General features: G+C 47.2%; 1 protein-coding gene across 2 annotated transcripts in view; it reads right to left on the minus strand.

Moving 5' to 3' along the window:
• XPA (XPA, DNA damage recognition and repair factor) overlaps window positions 1-21,163 on the minus strand; it is a 101,386-nt gene that overhangs the window by 12,102 nt on the left and 68,121 nt on the right. The gene's annotated exons all lie outside the window — the stretch shown is intronic.

Consider the following 21,163-nt stretch of genomic DNA (forward strand, 5'->3'; position numbering starts at 1 on the left):
GCACTCTCAATGGTGCATGGACATTGTCTGCACTGTCTCTGAGAGGTCTGCACCCAATTCGTCCACACAGCTTGCCCTGCGATTAAAGAGACGTATTGTTTTGATCTAAGGTATTTGTAAGGAATAGTGATTGCAAAACAAGGTCAGTAAATGTTAGCAATAGTTGTAATGTCCTTTCAGTCTCTGGCTTGTTCAGGTTGAGAGCCCAAGTTGACAGGGTGGCTTTGCATAGTGCTGTATGGGTCAGGAACGGGCTAGATGTGACATTGCCTGTCTTATTTCAAGGCAGGTTAGCCTGAATCATAAAGCTGCCCCATCTGTGTGACTGCAGCATTGTTTCATTCCCTTTTGTCTGCCACCTCTTTGACCCGGTTGAATAACTGAAGGGACAAGAATGGTACTTCCGGAGTATGCACATCAAGGTGCTCAGTCTTTTGCAGCTATCTATGCCAGCAATGTTTGGCTGTAGACAACAAGATGGTACATCTAGCAAAGAGCTACTGTGCTCACAGGAAAAACTCTGGCACAATCATTCCTTTTAAGGTGGAACTCAACTAGTCTATATCCAGGTTACTGTCTGTTAACCATGAAACCATACACTGCAACGGAGACACTATCTAATATGTTTCAAAGGAAGGAACACTTCGCTTACCTTCATCTACAGCAATAACAATTTGGGGATGGCCACTCTACACCTATCTTTTGCCCAAATGAGCTCTGACAAGACCATGTTAGTCTTTAAAAAAAGCATTGGCAAAGCCAACAGGTTTCACCTATGCAAAATGAATTGACTGTCTTTTTTTTTTTTTTTTAACAAGATACACAGCAATTGACCTGCTGTGCAACATGACTTGAAGTAAAAAAACAAAACAAAAAAAAAAGAAAGCGTTATGATGTGGCCAGCTTTGACCGCATCAGAGCATTTTTTATTTATTTTGAGACGCGTTCCACAGCAGCCCAACTGTGGTGCAACATTTATAAAAAATTGACAACAAAGCTGATAGATTTTGCATGGATGAAATCTATAGGCTTTGCAAATGCGTGTTGTTTTTACTGCTCGCACGTTTCAATTACACCTACTGTTTGATCTGCAATTAGGCAAGAGTGAGAAACATTTGCAAGGGAAGTAAAGATATTCCAAATCAGAAACTTTAATCTTGCTGCTAGACCTCGAAAGTACCAAAATACACTTGAAATGAGAATCCACCAATACCCAAAGTGACAAGCATTGGCAAAGCAATTCGGTCTGGCACTGCCATTTAAAAAAAAAAAAAACTTTTTTTATTGCAAGCATATGCTGCGAAAAAATAAAAAGGAAACAATTTGCTTCTATGTAAACATGGCCACGGTATTTAATTAAAAAAAAAAAAAAGCATTCACTCAAGCAGCAGTTTTCTTGGTGTTTTTAATAACACTTTTGGCTGTGCCATGATTTTGTTAATCATAGTGAATTAGATAAGAACAAATCACCATCCGACCAAACAATCAAATCACAGACTGCTACAATGTAAGATTATCACCTAAATACACATAGCTGTCAAAGTGCGTGTGGATCCAATATGGACAAGTTGAAGGAACGATGCTTTCGATACAGAGGCAATTATGCACGCAGTGTTTTTTTTGTATTTTTTGTTTTTTTACTATTGAAAAAATAAAGAGTGAATTCCATTCACATTTCATAGGGAGTACACACTGTAACAAAGCACCACACTGTAGCTTGAGGAACATTAGGCCTCAAACGTGAGGGAGGCTAGCGAGGAGAGTGCAGTACTGGTGGAACAACGTCACTGCTTCGATTTTCCGAAATTCACTGGAGTAAGAAAACGTGAGCACCTGCAATTACAGCCCTTGCGTGCTCATAGCGAAGAATGCTCCCACTCTTTAGAAAGCAGGGAGAACGAGCTGGGGACCGATTACTGTTTATTTAGAGCAGACAGTGAAATATGGAGACTGCAGGGCCTGTTTGTCTATATCTGCAGTGCTGCATGGTTCCAGGAAGGCATTTAGTTATTAGCTTTTTGTCCAGCGCTTTTATAATTAGAATAGCACCAAAACACAGTAACCGCAATGGATCGAGTCTTTGTTATTTGTTACTTGGCTCTGCCTCCCATGCAACCTTTATCGCCCAGCGCAGCAAGCCCTTAAATATGTCAAGCATGGGGATGAACATGTAGGAATCCATAAATAAAGTGTAGGAGGGAGAGTTAGGAGTGAAGTGGGGAAGAGAGTAATAAAAAAAAAAAAAGTACCACAAAAAGCATGCAGCTGCAGTGAGTGGAAGGAGTGGCCACCAGAAGCAGTTCTTGGGCCATGGGCCAGTCGTCTACACAGCGTGACGACGAAGGCAAGGAGCCTTGTGGGAACCAGCCAATGGTAAGTAAAGGTAAGTAATGGGCAGGCTCTAAGCCCCTTTAAGATTTTTTTTTCAAATACAAGAGATTTTGCAAGCACAGTGCAAGCACTGTACAACGATACCTAAAACGGCATGTACGGACAATCAGTAAAGTAGAGAGTAAATAGAGCATTCGGGAAGCAGAATCATCTTTGCTACTGCTACTCTACCTAGCAGGGATAAAGGGAGTTTTCCTCCTGAAGGTGACTGGCACCATTGCAAGAGCTAAGGCCCTGTTCACATTACCTGATGTGATGTGGCCTTCTAAACACGTTCACCCCAAGTACTTACAGGCGTACAATACTGATTCAAGGCCTTGCATGTCTATGGATAACAAGTTTCAGGCACTCAGGACAGTTAGGTGAAGATGTCTTATTTGTTTCTAATCTGCCCGAGCCCTGTCATCTTTCCAAATTCCTATAAGTTCTTAAGGAACACTGGGAGGCCCATGCGACATCATGTAAGTGCAGTAAGATATCATCTGAATTTACATATGCCCCTTAAACAACAATCCATGATAATCCCCTTTTTTACGCAAATGATTTACAAATGGCTCTAATGCCAGAAAAAATATAATAGAGAGAGGCAGGAACCCTGCCTTGTACTCCTTTGTATGGATACCTTCCATAAATTAATTATCACAGTAGGGCACTTATCCACAAGAGAATTCCCTCAACAAATCTAAACTTACTCAAGATACAGAATAAATCGCTCAATTTTATCTTACTGAATGCTTTTTCTAGGTCTACAGAAAGAGCCAGTTCATAAGCCAGATCAGGCGGAGCTTGATCCAAACCATGTAATATGATGCAGAAGTTTGCTTTAGTATTTCATTTTGGTACACATCCTTTTTTATCAGGGTGCACAAGATGTGGGAGGATGTTTTGTAGTTTTCAAGATATCGTCCCTAGTATTTTATTGCCAAGGTTTACAATAGAAACAGGTCGGTAGGACCACCAAAATAATGTGTCTGCCTGGTTTCAGAAACAGTAACATAATTTCTTCATTTGCGGTGGGGACAGGGTGGGAACCTTTGCAGCACACTGTTTGACATTTTGGATACGCATTGCGCTAATAAGGTTTGACAGGATTTATGGAACTCCAGGGGCGGTTGATCACTGCCCAGAGTTTTCTACGCAACCAGTTGTTCTATAGCAAAATGAGAGCAGTTACCTAATTCTGCTGTCTGTTCAGGTAACAGAAGATAGTATAGTACTAGACATATACTCATTTCAGATAGCCTGGCCTATAATAGGTTGTGAGGTGTTTAAATGTTTATATTAAGAGGTGACCACAGCATTTATATTAGTCTATGGCGGTCATTACAACATTGGCGGTAAAAGCCGCTTACCGCCGTGCAGAAGACCGCCAACACACCGCCACGGCCGCGGAATTCCGCCACAGCTATTATGACCCACAGTTCGGAATCCGCCAAAATTCAGACACCCACACAAGTCCGCCACACCAAAGGTCAGTGATAAACTGGTGAAAACAAAACCTCCACCGTCGCGCCAACAGAAATACACCCACACTATCACGACACACGAATCCACGCAGCGCTCTTTCAACCTCGGTATTCCATTGGCGGTACACACCTCCACTCTCAAAATACACACACATTTACAAAACACTACCACATTGGACAATTCCAAATACACACACCTGATACACATACACACACCACTCCCTCACAACCAATACAATATAAAACACACACCCACAAACACCCACAACAAAAAATTCTGAAAGAAGGCCAGAGAGAGAGCACCAGCAAGAACAGCAGCAACCACAGGCACACAACAGCATCACCCACAGAACTTCCACGCACCTCACACAACACACCACTACATATCAGCACACATATCACCACACCCTCCACCCCACACATCACCTACAACACCCCATGGCACAGCAAAGACACCCCAGGTTCTCGGAGGAGGAGCTCAGGGTCATGGTGGAGGAAATCGTCCGGGTAGAGCCACAGCTATTCGGATCACAGGTGCAGCACACCTCCATTGCAAGGAAGATGGAGCTATGGCGAAAAATAGTGGACAGGGTCAACGCAGTGGGACAGCACCCAAGAAATCGGGAGGACATCAGGAAGAGGTGGAACGACCTACGGGGGAAGGTGCGCTCCGTGGTCTCAAGACACCACCTGGCGGATCAGCGGACTGGCAGCGGACCCCCACCTCCTCCCCCACAACTAATAACATGGGAGGAGCAGGTCTTTGAGATTCTGCATCCTGAGGGCCTCGCAGGAGTAGGTGGAGGATTGGACTCTGGTAAGTCAAATCTTAACTATTACAACCCCCACCCTACCTGCATGCTATCACATACCCCCCCCCCCACCCTCACCCCAGCATCCCAACTCCTCAGATATGTCCCAATATCACAAACCACCCATCCCAACACCAAGCCCTGCATGCAACAACAAAGCATGGACACCCATCACTAAAACATGGCCACTGCACATACCCATACAACCCCCTAAACCATCCTCACACAAGGTCTCACACAGGAATGCAAGGACTGGGGTACACAGTCACCCACCCATTGCACACCATGATACACACAGATGTAATAACCATCCTTTTATACCCCTGCAGGACCCATACCCAACGTCACCGGACAGGAGGGTCCACACATGTCCACACCACCAACAGAAGAGGCCCACAGTGATGACAGCACCTCTGTCCAACTGGATCTAGATGACCAGCCCGGCTCATCGGGGACCTTGGGACAGTCGGTTCCCATCACCCAGTCACAGGCCACTACAGACCTTCCACCCTCTGGAAACACCAGCACCCACCCAGCGGGCCCAACCCTCCATCCCCAGGACACGTCAATCAGCTGTGTGTCCACCACTACAGGGAACCCAGGATAACCCACCACCCCAACAACAACATGGACCTGGGGGCAGTGATAGTGGGCACACAGTCCAGGGGACGGAGGCCCAGGAACACAGGGGAACTGGGAGGGCTGCTGTGTGACAGGAGGCGGACAGGCCAAGGGAACCCACTCTCCACGAGGCCCTCTCCTCCATCATGGGAGCCTACCACCACTCCCAGGAGACAATGGCAAAGGTACTGGCCAAGTTTCAGGAGACCCAGCGCCTGCAGGAGGAACAGTATATGGGCTTCAGGGAGTAACTCAGAACCATCAGCTCCACCCTGGGCACCATCGTAGGGGGGCTGAAGCAACTTGTGAACACCAGGAGGGACACTGTGGCACTACAAGGGGCCCCTGACACTAGCATGGATGATGAACTGCCCACCACCTCCGCCGGTGCTAGTGGACAGGACGTCCCGCCACAGGACCACCACACCAGCACCCCACCCCCTGCAGAGGGAGAACCACCCCGCAAACAGTCCCTGAGATCCAGGACAAAGACAGAGCACAATGCCAAGACCCCGCCAAGAAATGAGACCACCCTGATTGCCATCCTACTGTCCCACTTTGTCACCCTGTCCATACTGAAACTGCCCCAGCTCCACTTCCTAAGCCCAAATGGTCAATGCACCTATGAGACTAATAGACTGGACTCTGCCATGGACATTCCTCCAACATCACCCCTCACCATTTCACTACCCCCTCCAATATTGAGCACTTAAATAAACACACTTAAAGCACAAAACAATCTGGAGTCTGTCTGTGATTTCAAAATAGTGTATTAGCAATTACAGTGACAAAATGCTCTTTCAAGTTTAATGTCAACATACCTATGTCACACAGCTCTAGTCCATGAGGAATCTGAGCAGATGACAGTGGGACCCACATCTGTGAAATCGTAAGGGAAAGTGACAACTTAGTGACCAAACACTGGGTGAAAATGACACACAGTAGAGAGGTAGTAGTGTTAAAGTACATGTAGTAGTCAGGTTTGTATTCTTATCTGTGTCTCACTGGAAATATTGCTGGATCACTGAGTCCCTGTTGTCCATGTCTTCTTCCTCTGCTTCCTCATCTTCACTGTCCACAGGCTCCACAGCTACAACAACACCGCCATCTGGACCATCCTCCTGCAGAAAAGGCACCTGCCGTCGCAAAGCCAAGTTATGAAGCATACAGCAGGCCACGATGATCTGGCACACCTTCTTTGGTGAGTAGAATAGGGATCCACCTGTCATATGGAGGCACCTGAACCTGGCCTTCAGGAGGCCGAAGGTCCGCTCGATCACCCTCCTAGTTCGCCCATGGGCCTCATTGTAGCGTTCCTCTGCCCTTGTCCTGGGATTCCTCACTGGGGTCAGTAGCCATGACAGGTTGAGGTAACCAGAGTCACCTGCAAATGGTGAGGGACAACTGTTAGACACACACTAACCTGGAGGGATAACCCCAGACCCAGACAACCATTCCCACTGACTTGCTTCCAGGTGCTCACCTAATAGCCACACACGGTGCCTCTGGAGTTGACCCATCACATTAGGGATGCTGCTATTCCGCAGGATGTAGGCGTCATGCACTGAGCCAGGGAACTTGGCATTCACATGGTACTGGTCTGCCAAACATTCCATCTGTACATTCATAGATTGATAACTCTTCCGGTTTCTGTACACCTGTTCACTCCTGTGTGTGTGTGGGGGGGGGGGGGGGGGGGGTACCAAAGCCACATGTGTCCCATCAATGGCACCTATGATGTTGGGGATGTGTCCCAGGGCATAGAAATCCCCTTTCACTGTAGGCAAATCCCCCACCTGAGGGAAAACAATGTAGCTCCGTATGTGTTTCAGAAGGGCAGACAACACTCTGGACAATACGTTGGAAAACATAGGCTGGTACATCCCTGATGCCATGGCCACTGTTGTCTGAAAGGAACCACTTGCAAGGAAATGGAGCACTGACAGCACCTGCACTTGAGGGGGGAATTCCTGTCGGATGGCGGATTGCTGACATCAGGTCTGGTTTCAACTGGGTACACAGTTCCTGGATTGTGGCACGATCCAGCCTGTATGTGATAGTCAAACAACTCAGAGGTACGTACCCACAGTTTACACAGAACACCTATCATACACAAAAGGTGGCCTGTATGTGTGTTGAGTCTAGGCCTAGTATGAGTATGAGTGACGCAGTTGGAAATGAAGCCATGCGGGCCCCTGAAATGGTGGCTGCCTGACCTGGAAAGTGGGACAATGGGATGTGAGGTAACTGCGCTGGCGTTGTACACCGTCGCGGTAGGCGGTCGAAGACCGCGGCGCAATGCTGCATTGGTTAACATTTGACCCTATGGGTCCCAGGAGCCGGCGGTGACTGTACACACCGGCGCGGACGTGACCACCATTTTCTATCACTTCAATCACTCGATACCTGATCTTCGACAGGAGAGGACCTACACTGCAAGTGCTGCTGTGACCTCGGTCTGGAAGAGACAATGGCTCGAGTGTCTGGGGAAAGGGCCCCTGCCTTCACATCGGAGGAGTTGGAGAAACTCGTGGATGGGGTCCTCCCCCAGTACACGCTACTCTACGGTCCTCCAGACAAACAGGTAAGTACACTGGGAGCATGCTGTATGGGCTATGCCTGTGTGGGGAGGGCTGGATGTAAGAAGGAAGGGGGGGGAGAGTGCTGCGTGTATGAAAGACGGTGAATGCATGTGCCACATGGCAAGGGTAGGGATGGGGGCCAATCACTTCGACGGTGCAGTTGGTAATAACTTCTCTTTTTCCCCTGTACATTTCATGTAGGTCAGCGCCCACCAGAAGAAAGATATTTGGCGTGCCTTCGCCAAGGACGTCCGGACCCTAGGGGTCTACCACAGACGGAGCACCCACTGCCGGAAAAGATGGGAGGACATTCGCCGCTGGAGCAAGAAGACGGCGGAGGCTCAGCTGGGGATGGCCTCCCAACGTGGGAGGGATGCCCGTCGCACCATGACCCCCCTGATGTTCAGGATCCTGGTGGTGGCCTACCCGGAGTTGGATGGGCACTTGAGGGCATCACAGCAGCCACAAGGGGGTGAGTACACTCTCATTCTGCTGACTTTGCGCACAGTGGAGGTGTCTGGGTGGGGGAGGAGGGCTGTGCGTTTCCCTAGGCCAGGGCGAGTTCCGTAGGCAAGGCCCCTCCATATGTCAGGCCATGTGGCACCCCAGCCCACCTCTGTAGAGTGCCAAGTACAGCTAGTCATGCCCCTGTGTCATCTATGTGTGCAGATGTCGTCCATAGCCTTGTAGGCCATTTCCCATAAATTGAACAGTGGAGCCCAAGAGCGCGTCGTAGTGCAGGGGGCATCTGTGTCTGTCGTGTCCGCGAACGGTAGCGGTAATGCATGCACTCAACATGTCTTTCTTCTGTCGTTCCCCCCCCCTTTTTGTGGTCTCCCTGTTCTTGTGTGCATTAGCATCATCAGGCGGAGGAGCAGTGGCAACGGAGCACGAGGGAGCTGCATCCCACATGGCCCTGGAGGGCGACACTACGGAGTCTGAATTCACCAGTGGGATGGAGGGCGAGGGGAGCTCCACGGCGGGGACAGGAGCTGACACCAGCGACACGGACTCGTCCACTGATGGGAGCTCCCTTGTGGTGGCGGCAACATCTGTGCCCCCCGTATCTACAGGTACAGCCGCCACCCCCCTACCAGAACCGCCCTGCCAGCAGCCCCTCAGCCTTTGCCCCGTGCCCGCTCACCCAGGAGGGTGGGCATCACCTTCGCCCCAGGCACCTCAGCCCCTGCCCCAGTCATCCCTGCTGCCCTCAGTGAGGAGGCCATTGACCTCCTCAGGTCCCTCACTGTTGGGCAGTCTACCATTTTGAATGCCATCCAGGGTGTAGAGAGGCAGTTGCAACAAACCAATGCATTCCTGGAGGGCATTCATTCTGGTCAAGCGGCCCTTCACCGAGCTTTTCAGACTCTGGCCTCAGCACTGATGGCAGCCATTGTCCCCGTCTCTAGCCATCCCCCCTCCAACTTCCTCAACCCCGACCCAATCCCCTGTACCTCAGCCTATCCCAAGCATACCTACAGACCAATATACACACACGTCAACACCCAAGGGAAGCTCAGGCAAACATAAGCACCACACATCCCACAGGCACTCACGCAAGCATCACACACATGCAGATACACCAACATCCACTGCCTCCACTGTGTCCCCCTCCTCCTCGTCTCCCTCCTCCCTCCCAGTCTCGTCTACACTCACACCTGCATGCACTACCTCTACAGCCACTACGTCCCTCACCAGCACACCCACCACCACACCCCGCTCACGTGCAGTCACCACCCCCACTACCATTCACACAGCCCCGGTGTCCTCTCCAGTGTGTCTGTGACGCCCCCTCCCAAGATACACAAATGCAGGCACACACCCACCCAACAGTCATCCACCTCACAACAGCCTCCAGCACATGCACCTTCACCCAAAGTCACCAAATGTACACCTCCTACAACCACCACCTCTTCCTCCACTCCCAAAACCCCTCCAGCTACCCGTCCCAGTGTGTCCCAAAAACTTTTCCTGTCCAACCTTGACCTCTTTCCCACACCTCCCCCACCCAGTCCGTCTCATAGGTCCCGAACTAGCACCTCAGCCACAACATCTCTGGGACCAGTGGTGCCTGTAATCACCGGAATCTGGAGTGCACCGGCCACCAGGGCAGCCAGTGTGGTACGGAGCCACAGCACACAGTCCCCCACCTGTGAAGCATCAGAAGTTGGCCAGTGCCCGGCGGGAGAGGGTGAAGACTCCAGCCACCAAAGCCGCTCCCAGGGGTCCCGTTGGGAGTATGGAGTCAGCTGTGACACCTTCCAAGGCCTTCCAAGGTAGGGAAGGGCCACAAGAAACCCGGCAAGTCTGGGAAGAGCTGCACGGAGGAGGCCACCACCAGCCCAGCTGCCCAGGAGGCCACCACCAGCACAGCTGCCCAGAAGGCCACCGCCAGCACAGCTGCCCAGAAGGCCACCGCCAGCACAGCTGCCCAGATGGCCACTGCCAGCACAAGCCCAGCTGCCCAGGAGGCCACCGCCAGCACCAGCCCGTTGGGCCATGAAGGACCGCCAGCAGCTGAGACCCTGCAATGGGGCACCGCCATCTCAAGCACCGCTGAACAGGGCACCGCCATCTGAAGCCCCGATGAACAGGGCACCGCCATCTCAAGCACCACTGAACAGGGCACCGCCATCTCAAGCACCGCTAGCCCATGAGCGGCAGGGGCACGGACGCAACTGAGTACGTCACGGGGTGAATGATGCACTCTGGGCACCATGCCCCCTCCAGAACCAGTGGAGACTGTCATCCACTACCTCTGTCCTTAACAGGATGAAGCACTCTGGGCACCATGCCCCCTCCAGAACCAGTGGAGACTGACATCCACTTGAGACTGTGGCTTTGCACTCCCCAGGATTGAACAGTGGGCAGACCACCCACTGTAGAGACGAGAGACTGTGGCTTTGCACTCCCCAGGATGGAACAGTGGGCATGTGGCCCCCTCGTGGATTTGGCGTTGTGCACTCAAGAGGCAGAGGTGTCCCCCCCTTCCCTCCCCCTGAGGTGCCTATTTTCTTGGTATCTGATGCCCCTACAGTGTTCTCTCAGTCATGGTCCGGGATCTTGTGTGGGCCTCGCCCATACCGTGTGGTCCCACGGACTATCTTAGTGCACTGGATGGATGGATGGGGCTCGGAGTGTTACAAGTTGTTTTTCTTCGAAGAAGTCTTTTTTCGAGTCACGAGACCGAGGGACTCCTCCCATTTCGACTCCAGTGCGCATGGGCGTCGACTCCATCTTAGATTGTTTTCCCTGCAGAGGGTGAGGTAGGAGTTCTGTATGCTAGTAATAGTGCCCATGCAATGGAGTGAATACGTATGTACATAATGAAGTTTAAAGTAATATATTTACAAATTTACAAATGTTCAAGATCAACTTCTAAACGGCTACAGGCTCCTGGGGAGGCGGGTGGGCGCATGTGAATCTGCAGCGACTAATGCCACGAACAGATGTACACTGGGTAAGTGAAATTTTCCGTTCTATGGCATGTGTAGCTGCAGATACACATGCTGTGCATAGACTAGTAAGCAGTTATCTCCCCAAAAGCGGTGGTTCAGCCTGTAGGAGTTGAAGTTGTTTGAAATAATGTTCGTAGTACAGCTTGACCTACTGTGGCCTGTTGTGCAGTTAACACATCTACACAGTAGTGTTTGGTAAATGTATGAGGCGTAGACCATGTTGCTGCCTTACATATTTCGTTCATTGGAATATTTCCCAGAAAGGCCATGGTAGCACCTTTTTTTCTGGTTGAGTGTGCCTTTGGTGTAATAGGCAGCTCTCTCTTTGCTTTAAGATAGCAGGTTTGAATACATTTAACTATCCATCTAGCAATGCCTTGTTTAGAAATTGGATTCCCTGAATGAGGTTTTTGGAAAGCAATAAATATTTGTTTTTCGAATTAGTTTTGTTCTGTCAATGTAGTACATTAGCGCTCTTTTGATGTCTAATGTATGCAGTGCTCTTTCAGCTACAGAATCTGGCTGTGGGAAGAACACTGGTAATTCTACTGTTTGATTCAAGTGGAACGGTGAGATCACTTTTGGTAAAAATTTTGGATTTGTCCGTAGAACTACTTTATGCTTGTGTATTTGAATAAATGGTTCTTGTATGGTAAATGCTTGAATTTCACTCAATCTTCTTAGAGATGTGATGGCAATCAAAAATGCAACTTTCCATGTTAAGTATTGCATTTCACAAGAGTGCATGGGCTCAAAAGGTGGACCCATGAGTCGTGTTAAGACAATGTTGAGGTTCCATGAAGGAACTGGTGGTGTTCGTGGTGGTATAATTCTCTTTAGGCCTTCCATAAATGCTTTTATGACTGGTATCCTAAATTATGAAGTTGAGTGCGTAATTTGCAGGTAGGCTGAAATTGCGGTAAGATGTATCTTTATTGAAGAGAAAGCTAGGTTTGACTTTTGCAATTGTAGTAAGTATCCTACTATATCTTTGGCAGATGCGTGTAAGGGTTGAATTTGATTATTATGGCAGTAATAAACAAATCTTTTCCACTTATTTGCATAGCAGTGTCTAGTGGTAGGTTTCCTAGCTTGTCTTATGACCTCCATACATTCTTGTGTGAGGTCTAAGTGTCCGAATTCTAGGATTTCAGGAGCCAAATTGCTAGATTCAGCGATGCTGGATTTGGATGTCTGATTTGTTGTTTGTGTTGTGTTAACAGATCTGGTCTGTTTGGTAGTTTGACATGAGGTACTACTGAGAGGTCTAGTAGTGTTGTGTACCAAGGTTGTCTTGCCCATGTCGGTGCTATTAGTATGAGTTTGAGTTTGTTTTGACTCAATTTGTTTACTAGATATGGAAGGAGTGGGAGAGGGGGAAAAGCGTAAGCAAATATCCCTGACCAGCTCATCCATAACGCATTGCCCTGAGACTGATCTTGTGGGTACCTGGATGCGAAGTTTTGGCATTTCGAGTTTTCCTTTGTTGCCAATAGATCTATTTGTGGTGTTCCCCACATTTGGAAGTAAGTGTTTAGTATTTGGGGGTGAATCTCCCATTCGTGGATCTGTTGGTGATCCCGAGAGAGATTGTCTGCTAACTGGTTCTGAATTCCTGGAATAAATTGTGCTATTAGGCGAATGTGGTTGTGAATCGCCCAATGCCATATTTTCTGTAATAGGAGACACAACTGTGTCGAGTGTGTGCCTCCCTGTTTGTTTAGGTAATACATTGTTGTCATGTTGTCCGTTTTGACAAGAATGTGTTTGTGGCTTATTATGGGTTGAAATGGCTTGAGCGCTAGAAATACTGCTAACAGTTCTAAGTGATTTATGTGAAACTGTTTTTGCTGTATGTCCCATTGTCCTTGGATGCTGTGTTGATTGAGGTGTGCTCCCCACCCTATCATGGAAGCATCTGTTGTTATTACGTATTGTGGCACTGGGTCTTGGAAAGGCCGCCCTTGGTTTAAATTTATACTGTTCCACCATTGAAGCGAGATGTATGTTTGGCGGTCTATCAACACCAGATCTAGAAGCTGACCCTGTGCTTGTGACCATTGTGATGCTAGGCACTGTTGTAAGGGCCGCATGTGCAACCTTGCGTTTGGGACAATGGCTATGCATGAAGACATCATGCCTAGTAGTTTCATCACCAGTTTGACTTGTATCTTTTGTTTTGGATACAAGGTCTGTATTACATTGTGAAATGTGTGAACTTTTTGTGGACTTGGAGTGGCAATCCCTTTTGCTGTGTTGATTGTTTCTCCTAAGTATTGTTGTGTTTGACACGGCAGAAGGTGTGACTTTGTGTAGTTGATTGAGAAACCTAGTTTGTGGAGGATTTCTATGACATATTTTGTGTGTTGTGAACACCGTCTTAGCGTGTTGGTTTTGATTAACCAATCGTCTAGGTACGGGAACACATGTATTTGCTGCCTTCTGATATGTGCAGCTACTACTGCTAGGCATTTTGTAAAAACTCTTGGTGCAGTTGTTATTCCGAATGGCAACACTTTGAATTGGTAATGTATCCCTTGGAATACAAACCTTAGGTACTTTCTGTGTGAAGGATGTATTGGTATATGGAAATATGCATCCTTTAGGTCTAGTGTTGTCATGTAGTCTTGTTGTTTGAGTAGTGGGATTACGTCTTGTAATGTAACCATGTGAAAGTGATCTGATTTGATGTAGGTATTTAATGTTCTGAGATCTAGTATAGGTCTCAGACTCTTGTCTTTTTTGGGTATCAGAAAGTACAGGGAGTAAACTCCTGTGTTTATTTGTTGTTTTGGTACTAACTCTATTGCTTTTTTCTGTAGCAATGCCTGAACTTCTAGTCCTAGAAGATCTATATGTTGTTTTGACATATCGTGTGTTTTCGGTGGGATGTTTGGAGGGAATTTGAGAAATTCTATGCAATAACCATGCTGGATAATTGCTAAGACCCAAGTGTCTGTTGTTATTTCCTCCCAATGTTTGTAAAACTTGGTTAGTCTCCCCCCCACAGGTGTTATGTGTTGGGGATTTGTGACCTTGAAGTCACTGCTTGTTTGGAGGAGTTTTGGGACTTTGGAACTTTCCTCTATTCCTTTGAAATTGTCCCCCTCTATATTGTCCCCGAAAACCTCCCCGCTGATACTGGCTCTGGTAAGTGGGCTTTGTTTGTGAGGTTGTGGCTTCTGTGGTTTGCCCTCGAAACCCCCCTCGAAATTGTGTCTTTCGAAATGTGCCTCTGCTCTGTGGGGAGTAGAGTGCGCCCATGGCTTTGGCCGTGTCAGTGTCTTTCTTAAGTTTTTCGATCGCAGTGTCCACCTCCGGCCCAAACAACTGCTGTCCGTTGAATGGCATATTCAGCACAGCTTGCTGTATCTCTGGTTTAAATCCGGATGTACGCAGCCATGCATGTCTCCTTATTGTTACTGCTGTGTTGACAGTTCTAGCAGCTGTGTCTGCAGCATCCATTGCTGACCGTATCTGATTATTGGAGATACTCTGTCCTTCTTCTACTACTTGCTGCGCTCTTTTTTGGAACTCCTTGGGTAAATGTTCAATAAAGTGTTGCATCTCATCCCAATGGGCCCTATCATATCTGGCTAGCAAAGCTTGCGAATTTGCAATACGCCACTGGTTTGCTGCCTGTGCCGCCACCCTTTTGCCTGCAGCATCAAATTTTCTACTTTCTTTATCTGGAGGTGGTGCATCTCCTGAAGTATGAGAGTTGGCTCTTTTGCGCGCTGCTCCCACTACAACAGAGTCTGGTGTTAGCTGTTGTGTAATGTACACTGGGTCTGTTGGTGGCGGTTTATATTTTTTATCTACTCTTGGAGTAATGGCTCTCCCTTTAACAGGCTCCTCAAACACTTGTTTGGAGTGTTTTAGCATTCCGGGTAGCATAGGAAGACTCTGATATTGGCTGTGTGTGGACGACAGTGTATTAAAAAGAAAGTCGTCTTCAATGGGCTCTGAATGAAGGCTGACATTATGAAATGCCGCTGCTCTTGACACCACCTGTGCGTAGCCTGTACTATCCTCTGGTGGCGATGGTTTAGCTGGATAGCATTCTGGACTATTATCTGACACTGGTGCGTCATAAAGGTCCCATGCGTCAGGGTCATCTTGACTCATTCCTGTATGAGTTGGGGATTGCATCATTGGTGGAGTGGCTACCGGTGATGGTTGCGGAGAGTGATGTGGGGATGGTGGCGGTGTTACTTGTTTAGCCACCTTTGCGTGTGGCTGTTTGTCCTTGTCTTGGAAGGCAAGCTTGCGTTTCATTTTGACTGGAGGAAGAGTGCTGATCTTCCCTGTATCTTTTTGAATAAAGAGCCGTCTTTGTGTGTGATCTGGCTCTATTGTCTCTAATTCCTGTCCAAATCTATGTGTCTTCATTTGTGTGGACAGTCCTTGTTCCTCAGAGAAGGAACTTGTTTTCGGTTCCGAGGCCGGATATTTCGGTACCGAATCCTTTTTGGCTGCTTTTTTCAGCTCAGACGAAACCTTCTTTACTTTCGGCGTCGTGCTCTCTCGGTGCCGACCCGTTTCGGTGCCGCTGTCTCGGTGCCGAATCTTCTCTGAGCCACGATCTCGGGCCCGAGATTGCTGTGTGCCGGTATCTCGACCGGAGTCGGATGACTTCGACACCAGCTCGCCCTTTTTCGGTGCCGATGAACGGTCACCTATTTTTCGGGTTAAGCCATGGCCTGTTGGTGGTGGCGTCCCCTGGGCTTTAGCGCTTTTCTCTTGAGTTCTTGGTTTCGACGTCTTACTCACGGTTTTCGGCGTTTCCTCGGGATCGATCTCCTCAGAGTCCGAATCCTGGGTGGAGAATGTTTCTTCCTCCTCCTCGAAACGCTCTTGTCCTGTCGGCGCCATTTGCAGTCTTCTTGCTCTTCGGTCCCTGAGTGTCTTCCTGGACCGAAACGCTCGACAGGCCTCACAAGTATCCTCCTTGTGTTCTGGTGACAAACACAAGTTACAGACCAGATGTTGATCTGTATATGGATACTTGTTATGGCATTTTGGACAGAAGCGGAATGGGGTCTGTTCCATCAGCCTTGAAGAGACACGTGGCCGGGCCGACCAGGCCCAGACGGGGATGGAAAAAAACCCCGAAGGGCCACCGGAGCTCTTCTTTATTTGGTGTCGATCTGTTGTAACTAACCCGATACCGAACGCAAACAATACAGACGATTTTTCCGAGATTCTAACTAACTTTCCGACCCGAAACACGGAGCGAAAAGGAACACGTCCGAACCCGATGGCGGAAAAAATCTAAGATGGAGTCGACGCCCATGCGCAATGGAGTCGAAATGGGAGGAGTCGCTCGGTCTCGTGACTCGAAAAAAGACTTCTTCGAAGAAAAACAACTTGTAACACTCCGAGCCAAACACCAGATGGCGGGATGTGCACAGCATGTGTATCTGCAGCTACACATGCCATCGAACATATATATATATTTCTGCCTACTTGTTTTTAATATATTACAATGGCTACACTAATTTTCTATTGTCTTTGCATTCTTCCAGGGGGTTTGGGGGATGTTACTGTGATGTATTGATATGCATTTGTGCGTGTTGTAGTGGGTGAGGGTGGGGGTGTTGCGTGTGTGTGTGTCCCTGTTTTTTCCCTCCCCCTTCCCCTGTGTCATAGGTGCAGTACTCACTGTGGTCTTCGCCGCCGGCATTCGTGCTCCTGGTACAGGAGCAAGAAGACTATCGCAGGGAGAATTTGGAGTTCCGGGTCCATGGTGTCCTCGTTGGATGTGTAGAGGTGAGCGTTTTCCCTTCGAAATTCCTGTTTCCGCTGTGTTTTTATCCGCGGTGAATCCGCCCCAGAAAAGGTGGCGGATTGGCATGTCATAATAGTGTGGGCGGTACATTGTCTCCCGCCTGTCTGTTGGCGGTGACCGCCGCGCTGTTTGTTTGTACCGCTGTGGCGGTCGGAGTGTTAAAGTGGCTGTCTTTGTTGGCGGTTTCCACCACAGTCGTAATTGCAATTTTTTTACCGCCGCTTTAACACCGTCCGGCAGGGTTGTATTGACCACCTATATGTGTGAAGGATACGACTTTCTGGGTGTTTGACAGCAGTAATAGCAACGTGAGGGCCTTTTGACTACATTAGTCTTGCTAACAGATGGCCAGAATTTTCAGGTACAAGTTTCAAAGCTATATACGCTTTATAGCTCAGTTTGACCTGCATGTCCCTGTGTACTACGCCATTGGGGCGCATACAGCATGTTTTTCCAGAGAGTGAATCTCCGTTTCTAATGTTTGTGTACAGTTGTTCGTACCCCTTTTGAATTATTTATGCAGATACCCTGAAAATACATCTTAAATATTTCCCAGTCATTCAATATACGGGATCCGCAGAAGATAGTTGTGGTAAAGTAGTGTGTTACTTCTTCATGTATTGCAGTCCTACTGACCATGTCATAAAGTGCAGAGGAATGCAACCATCATCTGAGTATGCTTGCTGGTACTATGCCCCCATTGTAAAATGAATAACTGGCAGTTGGGATGAGAGAGGGTATTGGATAGGTACTCTGCTCCCGGAATCAGCTGGCTCATCTGTAGTGTAGAGAAGATCAGGTCTATAGGAGTGTACACCACATGAAAATGTGAGACGTGAAGAGTACTGTCGAGTCTGTGGATGTATTTCTCTCCATACATCCATGAAGCCCCAACTCTTGATAAAAACGGACAGCTGCTTGGAAAACTTTTTAGCAAGAGCTCCTGGCAGTGGTGGGTGTTAACTATCTAGGCCTATGTCCGGGATGCAATTAGCACTGCCAGTCAACAGTGTGAGTTCAGCAGGGAATGCTGCTAACAAGGCATATCCACTGTCCATGAAGTCTTATCCACCCATGTTGGGAAATACAATGTTAGCAGGTGCACTCTTCTGCCAATTAGTAGGTCCGCCCATATACTCCACACTCTACGGAATTGATGCTCTGGATTTCGGGTGAAAAGTTTGACCCATACTTACACTCTCCTAGCAAAGGCCGAGTAAGTAGTAAAAACAAACCGTCCTCTCCAATATGCAAAAGTTGTCCACCCTCAATTTCGGTAAGGTGTGTTTCCTGGAGAACTGCTAATTGTACTCCATGATTCCTTAAAAATATAAATAATCTATTATAGAAGGAGAGTCAGGTCTGACTTACCCTTGTATCCAGACTTCAGAATTAGGAAAATACAGTGTTCCCCACTTATATTATGGTAAAAAAAAAGATTATTTTCTCCCCTCAGGCTGTCATTCATTTATTTTCCATAGGCTCATCAATGCTTTTCTTTTTTTAGGTGACAAAAGCAACATTCCGAGTCAGACAGTAGTGAGTTATGTGTTAATATAACTTGCTCCCACAAATACTAATTTTATTATAAGCTTATTCACTGAATTGAGCCCCTTTTTTTTCCAGATACCAATATTCGACATCCAGCTGAGGCTTTAATAATTCCAACCTTTCACCAGTATGTATATTATTTTACATATACCCCTTTTTGTTTCTATACATCACAGCACACTCCTTACCAATGGTCTTTTCCTTGACAGTTCCCGAGGTCATTTTTTGTCCTAGTATCCAGCATGAGGGTCGAAATGCTGTCGACACGTTAATCAGACAAGACCTCTTTGATTATGTTTTGAATTATCAATCAATGTATTGATAACCATGCTTTATATCTTAATAAGAGGCTGTCTTTGTGAGATACACAAAAGATCACAGAACTAAAAGCGATTTCTTTATTGCTTTATGGTGTGGTGTCTCTTTTCTCACTTGGGGATCACTTTTTTCAACTGTCACTCTTTGTTTATTTTCCTATAAAGTATGATTATAAAAATGATTCAACATTATATGCTGATGCACCTTCCAAAACATTAAAAACACGTTTTCACATATGTGTTGGTACTGGATTCAGTGGAGCTTTTTGAAAGATTCTAGAAAGATGATTTTCGTCTTCATTTAAGAATTTTGTGTATGAGTTAACCAGTAGCAATATTTTTCGGCTATAATATTTCAAATGAGTGAAAATTTGTTTCACATGGATATTTGTTTTGTGATCATTATACCCAGGTTCACCTGGACATTCTGGGTTGTTCTTGTATTTGTTTAGGGTCCTTAAAAATAAAGTGCACCTGAGATCTTTTGGTAAGATGACCTCGTCCCCGGACATTCTAGTTTACAATTGTGTATTGGCCTACTGTAACAATAGGTGGCATTGGTGGGGTAAATGTACCTGTTCTCTTACTCCTGAATAGGCCTGGAAAGTGTTTAGTGAATGACTAATTCGATCAATGTTGTTGGAGGAGATAAAGGTATACTTTTGTAAAATTATATAATTGAAGTTATGCAGCTGACACCTTATCATTCTCTCAAAGGAAGAACTAGTGAACTCATACAGACTGAACTGGATCCTGAACAGAATCAGAAATTCAGTTTTCCCCAACCACAGCACATGAAAGTTTCATAAAGAGAAGAAAAAACTGGAGAGTGTGGTGGAAGCACAAACAGTAAAAATCAAAAAGTTTTTGTTAAGCACTTCAAGGCCCCTACCGAACTATGATTAAAGTTATGTTAAATAATGCTTACCCATAGTGTCTGCCACATAGCCATGCTCATGAAAGAATGTAGAATTAATCTAATCTCCTGAAGCATCCTTAAACTAGGGAAGCTTCCCAAGGATAACTCACATATGTATCAACTGGCTGCAATCCTCCTCGACTTCCCCAAACCACAGGATTGGAAATGCTAAATTTCAAATACATGCACCTCTCCCCTGATGTTTTTCCCCGGCTTTCCAGCATTCACTCTCCTGCGCTAGTCCAGAACCATGAGTTCTACAATACTCCAAAACTGGGCTGCTGAAAATTCCCATAAAAGGTTATAGAGCAGTTTGTGGAGTTATTTTAGGCATTCCTCCAGAATCAGACTCCAATGTGGATGCAGCGGCTTCATAGTCATCCATCGTACCAGAAGAGTCTGTTCTTATATCAGCTGTTTTAGGTCTGTAGGTAGTTGCAGCTGCCTGTGCTTGATTCTTAACTTTGTTGCTGAGTAAGTGTGGAGTAGGAGAATTGAGAATCCAGGCACTTTTGGTCTGCTGTTCTTGTCTGTCTCTCTGCCTACTCACATGCTTTATACTACCTGGACGAATCCCAGGCCGTTTCAGGCCCCGAAAGGAACAAGGTTTTCGACCAAACAGTTATTCTCAACCTGACCGGGAAGAGTAGTGCTTATGTGCTCTCAGTGACTGCCTAGCACGGGTGGGCCTTAGTGTACCTATGCAAGAGCATGGTTCTTTGAATTAGGAATACCTGAATTAGGAGTACCCTCATTGGTGTGCTTCACGGTATGACCCCCAACGTGTCCTCAATGGGGTGGTTTGACTGGCACTGCCACAGCTGTGAAATGGCCCTGCGGCGTCTCAGGAACAAGAACAGGCGCAAGGCTGTTCAGACACACAGATTGATTGGCCTTTGACATCTGATTGCACCAGAAAATTAGGGGCTTTGTGGACTGTGAATAGGAGCTGCTTTAAATTGTGTCTGCTATCTTTCTGGGCCTGGCTATGCCCAAACATTCTCTCCTTTATTTTCATGTTTAGTTTTTCAACAAAGTGAGCCCCAACAATAACAGTCAATCTGCAATTCTTTCTTACACTGCAAGGAGCAAACACGAAAGTCTTATAAGGACATTCTTCTAAGAACTGCCATGTAAGTTCTCTAGCTGGTCACCAGGGCAGACATGGATGCTCAGGCAATGTTGAGGTGACGTTTCATCTCACCTTCAATACTAAATACTGAGCCTCTCATAATTTCAAAGAGAACACATCTTG

This window comes from Pleurodeles waltl, chromosome 1_2, assembly GCF_031143425.1.
Source record: "Pleurodeles waltl isolate 20211129_DDA chromosome 1_2, aPleWal1.hap1.20221129, whole genome shotgun sequence".
In the NCBI taxonomy this organism is placed as follows: Eukaryota; Metazoa; Chordata; class Amphibia; order Caudata; family Salamandridae; genus Pleurodeles; species Pleurodeles waltl.